General features: G+C 47.1%; 1 long non-coding RNA gene across 1 annotated transcript; it reads left to right on the top strand.

Annotated features, from left to right (window-relative positions):
• Window positions 1-6,084: 6,084 nt before the first annotated feature.
• LOC111815581 lies at window positions 6,085-8,827 on the top strand. The gene is made up of 3 exons (XR_002820252.1): window positions 6,085-6,235; window positions 6,750-6,775; window positions 8,272-8,827. It is a non-coding gene; the product is annotated as an uncharacterized LOC111815581 (long non-coding RNA).
• Window positions 8,828-10,972: the final 2,145 nt, after the last annotated feature.

The raw sequence follows: 10,972 nt of genomic DNA, 5'->3' as shown, positions 1-10,972 counted from the left end.
TTTTAAAGATAGAGTTTCACTATTAGTTCAGGCTGGCCTTGAACTCATGTTGTAGCACAAGCTGGGTTCAACATCATAGCACTCTTCCTGCCTCAGCCTCCTGAGTGCTGGGATTGCGGGTGTGCGCCTTGATGCCTGGCCTCCGGTAGGTGTTCTGCTCGAGGCTAAACAAGACCTAGGTGCAGCTGTTTTGGCTGGCGAAGCAGGGCCTCACTGTGTTCCTGTTTCTAGTAACTGCAGGTTCATGTGCGTGGCTGAGTCAGGCTCTCTACCTCGGACTTACCCCGGGGTGTTCCTTTGCCTGCAGACCAAGAAGCAGTGCAGGAGTGCTCAGCGACCAGAGACCGACTGTGCCGGTGCGAGGCAGGCTATTTCAGCCAGGACGACGGGCTTTCTGAATTCTGCACACCATGTGACGAGTAGGTGGGCCTGGGTCAGAGGTGGCATGAGAGCGGGTTGTACCTCACCAGCTGAGAATCCGCGGAGCTTTGGTGACCTCCCTCCAGCAGCCAGTGCAGCCTGCGGCGGCCTAGAGCGACGGCTCCCACCACGGCTAAATGCTTCTCTGGTCTTTCCTCCCCAAAATGCAGCCAAACCCATCACTGCCCAGGCCCTTCCTATTTGCACCCATTCCACGCATCTGAGTTCTTTCTCTTCATCTTGTGACTTTCTGGTTTGCCTTTGGCTCTCTGGTATGTTTGCTGGCCCTGTCCTCCCTTTCTCTAATTCTCTGTGACCCTTTCTCTAATTCTCCGTGACTTTTCTATATGTTCAATTTCTCTAATTCACCCTCTCTCAGTCATGATCCCTAAGTTCCCACCATCCTTTCAGGTTTCCTGCTTGCTGGTCAGCTGCCAGCTGTCAGGGCAGACTTCCTGTCCTCTCCTGGGTTCTCCCCTTCTGCCTTTTCCCCTTGCTCTGCACATAATGCTGGACATGGCTCTGCAGCACTGTCCAGTAGAAAGCTTTCTTCTCCACTCACAGCCCTCTGATGGGCTGGCAGTGTCACCCCTCTAGCAATGGAGGCTTTACTTCAGGGTCTTCTGCCCACTAAGGTGCCGAGAATCTGCCCGATGCTTCTCCCCACTCCAAGAATGCTGTGCTGTAGGCCTTGTGGTAGCCCAGGGGACCAGGGCTCACCTGCCAACATTTCCAAGGCTGGTTTCTGTCAAAAGAAAGCAAAGTGACAGCCTGGGCAAGCATTCAGGTTCCATGAAGGGTGCTTGTCTTGGAGATTATTCCAGTGTTTTCTGCTTGGAATCTGGAGTTAATGATCTAAGAAGAAGTTTCATTCATTCCCAGAAGAATTGGAGTACCCAGAGTATAAGCAAGGGATAGCAAAGGAAGGAAGAAGAGCAAGGGACGAATGTCCAGCATGAGTTTTAGATAATTGCATGACTTTCACTGTGCTGTGAAATGCACGCAATTGAATGCATCTGGATTGTGCAGGGCCGGTCAGCGGGTGACAGACCCCCGCTTCATCCAGGCCTCGCTTGTACTAAGGTGCACAAGCAGAAGCAACAGCCCTGCAGTATTCAGGGACTAGGATGGAACCCGGGAGTCCTGAGGCTCTGGTGAAATAAAGACAAGTTCATTTTTGCTTCTATGCGTTAGGGCACCAATGAGGCAGTCCATATTCACAGAAGAGGAAAATTGGTCCACTTAGGGCATTAGAGAGGATCACGCCAGTGCCTTCTGGGGATGCTGGCCAGGTCGGGAACAGCTGGGAGGGGCTTCAGCTGTCTCTTAGTGCACAGCACGGTGCCCTCAAGAGGGAGTTGGGCAGGCAGCAAGAGAGGGCAGGGCCATCCTTTGCTGGTAATGACAGGGACAAGCTCTAGAAGAATGGAACTGAGGGTGTCTCTCTCTAGGTGTACTGAGGAACAAGTCCTGCAGCCATGCAATGCCACGGCAAACGTGGTCTGCGGGGCGCCTCCTCCAGGTAAGAAGGGTTTTTTGTGGTTGTTGTTTGCTTGTTTGTTTTAACATGGCTGATTTTTATTGAGGAAAATTTGCATGAGATGAAATTAACCTTTTTTTTATACTCTTTGTGCGAGTACCTGTTGGTTACACAGATTAGTAGGTTTCGTATTTATAGATTTGTACCTATATTTAACATAGTGTGATAATTTTCCCCCTTGTATTACCCTCCTAAAATCTATCATTTAAAAGTAATACATTAGGGTCACTGAATATCAGCACCTCCTTCTAGTTCCAAAACATGCCCATCTCCCCAAAATGAAGTCTCCGTCCTCCTTCAGCTATGATAGCATATAGAGTGCTCCCAGTTCTCCTTGTGATCCAGGAACTTTATACTTCTAATCTCATGGATTAGTCATTGAAATCCCATTGAGTAGATTCCAATCTACCACTCCCAGTGCAACCCATGGTGTCAATTAAGACAAAATAATATATCCAAAACGGTGGGGAACAAAGGGGATCCTGAGTGTGATAAGATGATGGTTAACTAGAACCAAAGGCCTTGACCCAGGACCAGACTCAGATTTTATTCACAAAGAAGAGAGAGGGATGAGTGGCTGTGAGAGTGGCAGGAAGTACTTGATTGCCTTGAGCGGGGCTGGTAGGAGGCAGGAAGTCAGCTTTGGAATATGCAGAAGGAGTGATCTGCATAGCACAGCGGAGATAGTATCTAGTGTTTTAGGGTTGGTGCTTCAGCTACCATTACACATTCAGATGTGTAATCTTTCAGGCCCAGGAAGATCATAGTGTCTCTCTCTCTTTTTTTTTTTTTTTTTTTTTTTTTTTTTTTTTTTTTTAATAGCCTCTTATCTAGAGACTCTCTGTTTCCAACTGACAGTGTAGGGCTGGCTTTTCATCCCACCTGTCCAGGCTCACACATGAGAATTAACAGGGTCCAGGGAAACACTGCCTGTCATCTTCAAACACTACACACCAGCACCTCTGTTGGCCCAAAATGCGTTGCTTAAAGCCAATTGAAGGGGTGAGGAAAAGTCCTAGCCAGCTCTGTACGTATCAATACATGAAATAGGGTCAGGCACAGCCCAAATGGAGACAGCTGTCCACCTTCAGGGAGAGTCGCCCAGGTGTTCCTCCACACTTCCCCTTTCTTTGCTTTGAATTTATGGCAGTCTTTGAGATCAGTAACATCCATAGGCCAGTGTCACAGTACTGTGGTGACACTAGCAGATCCAATTATAGTGCCCCCATCAGCAGCATGCAAGCGTTTATTGTTCTAAGTCTGGTATTAATCTCTACTTGCCCGGTCATTTTGGGAATTCCAAACACAAGGGTATTCCATGGGCTAACAGATGCCTCAAGGATGACCTGATTGTGGCTTCAAGGAAAGTCGCCCAGGCCATCCACAATGCACACACCCCTCAGCCTCTGGTAGCTACGCATCCACTTTCTATCTCAATGGATGGGCCTATTCTGGGCCTATATGTCAATGGCATCAGGCCTTTTTAGACCTTTTCGAGTTGGCTGCATTCACAGAGCATCATGTTTTTGAGGTTCATCCAGGTTGCAGTGTGAGTCAGTACTTCTTTCCTTATTATGGCTGAATAATCAAACACACACTACTTTTTTTTTTTTTTTTTTAATTTTAGGGAAGGGTCTACAGGGTGTTCAGGATCTCACTACTAGATCGGACTCATAGTGATTCTCCTGTTCACAGCCTCCCAAGAGCTGGGATTACAGGCGTGCACCACTACGCCCAGTCTCAATAGCAGTCTCAGTGCGCCCCAGGGGCAGGGCCAGTGTAGCGGGCCCAGGGATCAAACCCCGGCCCCTGCACCTGCTTACAGGCACTTTAATCCATCTTCTTTTTTTGCATGCATTATGTTTATTTTAAACAATCTCTAAAGTACATAGACCTTTGAGCCCAGATTGTTCAGGGGGAACAGGACAATCTTTTCAGCAAATGATTCCAGAGAACTGGATAGTCACACGCAAAAGAACGAATGGGGACCCTTATTTCACAACATATACAAAAGTTCACTCAAGAAGGAATAAAGACCTAAAAGCAAGTCATAAACCTGTACACTCTTAAGACGGAGGGGAACACTTTCATGACATTGGATTTGGCACTGATTGCTGATATGACAACAAGAGCATAGACCAAGAAGGAAAAACAGACAAACACGATTATAGGCATCTTAAAATCTTCTATGCATCAAAATGTGCAGAGAATGAAAGGTCAGGTTGGCGGGAAGAAAATATTTGCAAGTTACAAATCTAATAAAGGATCCAGAGCCATAGTATGAGATGAACTTCCTCCCTCAACAACAGTAATACAAAACCAAGCCCAATTAGAAAGATGGGGGCAAGACCTTCACAGGCTTTTCTCCAACAAGCAATGAAAAGACGCTCAGTGTCACTGGCCCTTCGGTCAAAACCACAGTGAGGTTCCACTTCATCCCTTTCAGAATAGCAACTGTTCAAAACACAGAAAATCCTGAGTGCTGGTGACTTAGAGAAGCCGGAGGCACACGCACTCCTGGTGGGATGCACAACAGTGCAGCTACTGTGGAAAACAGTACGGGTGTTCTCTCCTTAGGACATTAAAAATAGCGTTAACCTAAAATTAAGTTAATCGTAGCCGTCACACTTCTGAAATGTTTACCTACTGTGTCCACAGTATTTATAGCAGTCAAAGGGTGAAAGCCACCAAAGTGGCCATAGCTGGATGACTGGGCAAACTGAAGGTGGCACAGTGGCCCACTGAAGGCGGTCAGTGGTCCCTTATCGTGGAGGTTACGTTCCAGATACCTCCGTGATAAGTGAAAATCCCTGAAGTGGCGACATATTTACATTTATATTTATATATATTTTAAGGCTTTATAAACTCTTCTCACCCTCTTATAAATCTTTCCCACACTTTTAAAAAACTCTTCTAATGTTCTTAACCATTTTCTAAACTCGTAAACCTACATCACTTTAACAACAGGTGTATACTATGTGTACAGTATTTATCTGCTAAAGAAATACATACTGTAAAGTGTATTTTATTTTGATTTAATATTCTTTCATTATGTTAGAATTAACACTTTTTATATATTTTAAATTTCTATTAAGCAAAAATCATTAAAACCACAAATACTACACATATAAATATTTATACAGTACTGTATACTATCTGTACCTCAGAATCCCATGATATAGTGAAAAATCCACTGTAAATAATTTAGATTAATAATTTTTGAAAATCCACAAGGCAGTGAGTTCATGAAAGTCAAACCACAAAATAGCAAGGGACTACACCGTCTACGTATTCAATGGAGTATTGTTCAGCCTTAACGAGGAAGAAAATTATGACTCATAACAAGATAAATGAACCTTGAGGACAAGTGTTCAGCAGAATCAGCCAGTCACTGAGGGGCAGCACTGTATGCGACCCTTCTACGAGAGCCATAGAGTCATTAGATCCATGGAGAAGGAAAGTAGGGTGGGGTGCCAGGGAGTGGCGAGGGGTGGGCATGAGTGTTGAGTGGAACAGAGTTTCAACAGAGACTTAAGGAGAGTTGGGGTCTTCCATCCTTGCTGGAAAATGGAGGTGCTGGGAGCCGGGGAATTAAGTGGCTTTTGTTGTGGGCTTGTGTCTCGCACCCAGATGAGCTGCTCCCGCTGCAGTCGCCATGACTTCCACCTCTACCACAGAGATAACGGGGATGTGTGGATCACCTGAGGTGTGGGCTGCCCATCTGCCTTGCTGCGGTGCCACAGGATGCCTCCAAGGGCGACTGCCCCAGAGGTCACTGACGTGGCTTGGGGCTGGTGGTACACGGGTCCCTCACCAGCCCTATGAGGACTTCGAGCCTGTGTGAGGCTCGAGACCACCTTGGGGAGGAGCCAGGCTTCACAGCCTCGGGGGTGGGAGCCAGGCATCCTCCCTCCGTACCCAGGCTTGGCCTGGTCTCTGGGCCTCTGCCCCGGGGCTGTCATATCATAAGGTTTCAGAAAGTGGGGGAGCTGCTTTGTTTTATCCCAGGACTGCTGCGAGGAAATACCAATTCTTGCCCTTACGGAGGCATTTTCTGGTTTTGACACTTTTTAGAGAACAACAACTGGCTATATCTGCTGCTCCTGCTGCTGCTGCTGCTGCTGCTCCTGCTGCTGCTGCTGCTGCTGCTGCTATTCAAGACACCCCAGGCTTTCTGTCTTCAAAAATGTAGATGCTGTAAAAGTTATTTCTCAAACAGCACAGGAAAAAGTGGTAGCCACCCCTTGATAGGACCAAGTGTCAGCGTGGTTGAAGGTAAGTCTCGTGGGGCCCAAGTCACAGAGGGGCTGGCCCCTTCCTCCCAGGTACATGTGCACATTGGAAAGGGTCCCCTCTGTTAGGGCAAGAACTAAAGGGAACCGAGGACACAAAGCTACAAGGACCACAGTGCTCGGCCATCGGAAGCCCAGGCACAGCCAGCTCTGTCAACGGAGCTTCAGATCTCCTAGGTTCAGTGTCAGAGGCAGACCCGGCTTGGCACGGGTCGCCTCTGGCCAGGGCCTGGTGGGAGAGCAAGTCGGAGGCAGGGTGGAGATGACCCCGGGGTACCATGGGCGCAAAGAGCCACAGGCCTCCTGGAAGCTTACAGAAATCACGGACCAGATAACTGTGGAAAGGGAGAGAGGTGTTCAGGCTCAGCCCAGCAAATTCCTTGAGGATTGTCCTCATGTCATCCCTGGTCCGGAGCAGGATGTGATGGTTGCAGGCTGGAGGATTTCGGGGTAGAATGTCCCGCAGCCACCAAACTCAAGCTTCTCTGTCTTTGCAGGAGACACCAATGGGCGAGAGAACACGGTGAGTGCAGGCCTGGAGCACAGGACAGGCCCAGGGATACTCCCCACCGGGAGCAGGCCTGCCTGTGGCCTGTGAGCAAGGTTGGGTGGAGCTGTAGCCTTCCTAGCTGCCTGAGTGCTACATGCCTGAGCTTTAGGCATCTGACTGTCCTCATGGCCAGAAGGCAGCCAAAGGTCCTGAGCTAGAAGGAGCCTCAGTTTTTTCAAAGACTTGACTGGGGAAACCAAGGCACCAGAAAGAAAGCTGAAGATATGCAAATGGTGGGTTGGGTTTTAATCTATACAGGAATCTGGGTATGACTTATTTTATTTTATTTCTATAAGAATTTACAGCCCAGGGAGGTAGTTCAGTGGAATAAGTGTTTACCTGGCAAGCGCAAGGTCCTGAGTTTGATCGCTGGTACTGCAAAAGAAGAGAAAATATGCAACTGTTGTATCTCACTTATGGAAGAATTTATACTTTCTCTTGACCCCACGTACATACTGGTTCCAGATACTGCTTGGGGAGGGGGAGCTCACCAGTCACTGGGTCAAGATCACATCCACCTGGCAAGGTAGAAATTCATGAAGTTATACGTAAGAGTCCTACATGTGCAAGGACCAGGGACATAGCTCAGTGGTGTAAGTGCCTGCCTGGCAAGCGCAAGATCTTGAGTTTGATTCCTAGTACCCAAAAAACAGACACGAAAGAAAGTTGACAGGCATTGCTATGGTTTTTAGTTGAATCATGAGGACACTCATCATGTCACGTGTACCCATCTGGAGTCTTAGTGAGTGTCTCGTTCATGTCAGTGTCCTCTCTGCTCCTTTTGACATCCACTCTGTAGTTTTGCACAATTCTCTAGAAATGGTGCCAGGAGCCTTATTCCTCTTTGATGGTAAATTGTCTATGTCCCTTCACAGCCGCATCAGATAGCTGGCATGTCCTCTGGCAGGAATCAGATCAGACTTTTCTTGGCCTTCCAACTCTTCTTTAATGTGCTTTTTATTAGCACATGTAATACAGAAGGATGGGTTCGGCTTTGGTATATTGCTGTGTGCGTATAGCTTACCTCAATTGTTGTCATCCTTCTCTACACCCTCTCCCTTCCTTCTCCTCCTGCTCTGTGGTTTTCCTCACCTCTGACTGTCCACTTCCTAGTTTTCTGTGGAGAACTTTTCTAAATCCTTGTGTCTGTTCTAACCCTCTGTGTGCACAAGCTCCTGATGGATAACATGTGGGTGAGGGGTGAGTCGGTTTGTCTCTTTCGATCTCCATGCTCTTTATTTCCTCTTCTGGTTTTGTACTGGGTACAACTTTTAGCAGAATGTTTTGGGGTTCACCTGCTGCTTGTGTCAAAGCATGGTGGTTTTCTTTCTCTGTCTTCTCCCTAGAGTCCCCATCAGTCAGGCAGAGTCTTCTTGAGGGGGAACTAGGGTCAGCAGTAGGTGTCACTGCTATGGCCTGTGATCCCCAGCTGTGATAGCTTAAAATAACACCAATGTATTCTCTTCCAGGACGGGAGTTCAGAGTCTGTGAGCCTCCACATTGAGAGTAGCTGATGAGTTCAGCAACGCTGGAACAAGTACTTCTCACACATCCCATGATGAAGAGGGAAGGTGTATTTTGTCTCAGAGTTTTCAGAGTTCCAGTCTGTGTGTTCGACCTAAGTTTGCGATGAAGCCAGAGCATAATGGCAGGAGCATGTGGCACAGTGTGGCCAGAAGGCAGAAAAGAAGATGAAAAGACTGAGCCCAGGATCTCTGTCTAGAGCACACTGCTAGTGCACTGAAGACCAGCCTCCAACTCTTAGAGTTTCCAGTGTCTTCCATGGTGCTGAACTGAGGACCAAGACTTTGACACACGGGTATTGAGGCCAAACAGCTGCCAACATATCATCCACCCTGGTGGGCAGCCTGGACAAGATCTAAGGACCACCAGAGGGTCGGTGCTTGTCACTTGCTTGCTGCCTTCTGCCCAGCTTTGCCAAGGAGTGTTTGTGCTGACCTCCCTTGGAACCAGCTGGCCAACTGGCTGTTAAGAGGAAAAAATAAATTAAAAAAAAATTTTAAAATGGGATAATAGGAGTGTAACAATGGTTAATGCATTGCGTATTGTTATTTTTAGTTATTCAGAATACAAGATACTAGCATTTAATTGTCCAAGCAATATTAACACAAATCTTTCTTTTCAATGAACTAAGAGAAATTAATAGTATAACTATTTTAACTATCTTTCATATATACATACTACTTTTTTTATTTTCCCTTCCTTTTCTCCATTCCCCCATCTCAGTTGCTCTTTCCTTTTGAAGTGTCTTCCCATTTTACAATAGCATTTGTATACTTTGGATCTTATTTAGTTGTTCACCTTCTCACACTAGGGAGACAATATCATGTCTATACACGTGCATCTGGTTTATTTCACTTATGAGTGTGGTCTTGAGTTGCATCCATTTACCTGTAAAAGTCTCCAGTTCATCATTCTATGGCTGAATAATACTCCATTGTATAAAAGTAACATATCGGGGCTGGGGAGATGGCTTGGTAGAATAAGTGCTTACTTGAGAAAGCACAAGGTCCTGAGTTCAATCCCTGGTACTGAAAAAAAAAAAAAAGTACCATATCTTTTTGTTTAGTTTAGTTTTGTTTTTTGGTGGAACCGGGAATTGAACTCAGGCCCTTGCTCTTGCCAGGCAAGCGCTATTCTACTGAGCCATCTCCCTGGCCCCTAAGGTATATTATTTTTAATTCTGAACAGGTGGGTGAAATGGACCTCGATTTCACCCATTTTTAGCATATTTCCTTTGATCCTTCTGCCTCAGCTGATGAAACCTGGGTGTACTAGGCATGTGCCAGGTGGTATCAGCTTTCTCGTGGAAGGCCCTGCCGGGACAGTCCTCAGGTTGTGACCTCAGATCGCCAGCTGTGCAAGCTCCTGACCCTCGTGGTCAGTACCCCCCGAGTGCAAGTCTTTTTTTTCCCCACCACTGAGAATACATTGCACATCCTGGATCCATTCTTTTCTGATCTTCACGTAATATCATGTCCTCAACTGTCCTCTTGGAATGAGTGGAACTGGTTCACTGTGACCCCCAGAGTTAGGATCTGACTAGGGACTCTAGGGACATAGCAGTCTGCCCTCCAGATTTCCAGCATCATACTTGTTCCAGCCCTGTTCATGACCCATGTCCAAAGTCTCTTAGCAGATTCAAGCAAACACATCTGTAGACCCAGGGAGGAAGCAGGAGGGAAGAGTTCATAGATTAAAAAAAAAAGAACTTGCATTATATACATGTAACCACTCCACCAAGATGCACCCACTCCATATATGTGGAAAAAAGAATTTAAAAGAACCTGGGCTGACCAAATAGCTCAGGGGATTAAAGAGCCTGCAAGCAGCTACAGGGGCCAGGAGTTCGATCCCTGGGCCTGCTGTGCCACCCCCCCCCCGGGGGTGTGCTGAGATGGCAATTGAGACTAGGTGCGGTGGCACACACCTGTAATCCCAGCTCTTGGGAGGCTGCAAACAGGTGGATCACTGAGGCGGATCACTATGAGTCCGATCTAGTAGTGAGACCCTGAACACCCTGTAGACCCTTCCCTAAAATACAAAAAGAAAAAAAGAAGAACCTATGGTACCCATCGTCCCTTCTGGGCTGTGTCGGGAATCACAGGAAAGGTGATGCCCTGGGCCTCCTGCTGGGGCTCAGCCTGGCACAACTTGAGTTCCAAGCAGCAGTGATGCTGTGCCACTTGCCAAGAACAAGTTGCATGCCAGGAAAGAGAGGGGAAGTAGATATGTAATTTTTGTTATTGTTTTTAAATATTTATTTATTTGGTACATGTTCTCACTATGCAGCTTGGACTTGTAGTGATCCTCCTGTCTCAGCCTTCCCAGCACTGAGATTAGAGGCGTGTGCCACCATGCCCAGTTTCAGTGGCCAGCGCAGCATGAGGTACCGGGGATCGAACCCAGGTCCTTAGGCTTGCCAGGCAGGTGCTTATCTCCCAAGCCTGTAGATCTGTATTTGCAACTATGGTTTTGTGGACAGTGGGAAGGCACAGCACGTTAATAAAAACAGTTTGGAGTCACTGTGGTATGTGGAAACCCACATCTTGCCACAGCTTACCTGGTGACTTCTACCATGTCTGCCTCGAAGGCTACTGAGCTACAAACAACAACAAAACATTCATTCCCAATGCTGGCCCCTTCCGT

Source organism: Octodon degus, unplaced genomic scaffold (genome assembly GCF_000260255.1).
Source record: "Octodon degus isolate 3935 unplaced genomic scaffold, OctDeg1.0 scaffold00018, whole genome shotgun sequence".
NCBI lineage: Eukaryota > Metazoa > Chordata > Mammalia > Rodentia > Octodontidae > Octodon > Octodon degus.
The sequence above is the reverse complement of the archived record's forward strand: the minus strand, read 5'-3'. Positions and strand labels throughout refer to the sequence as shown.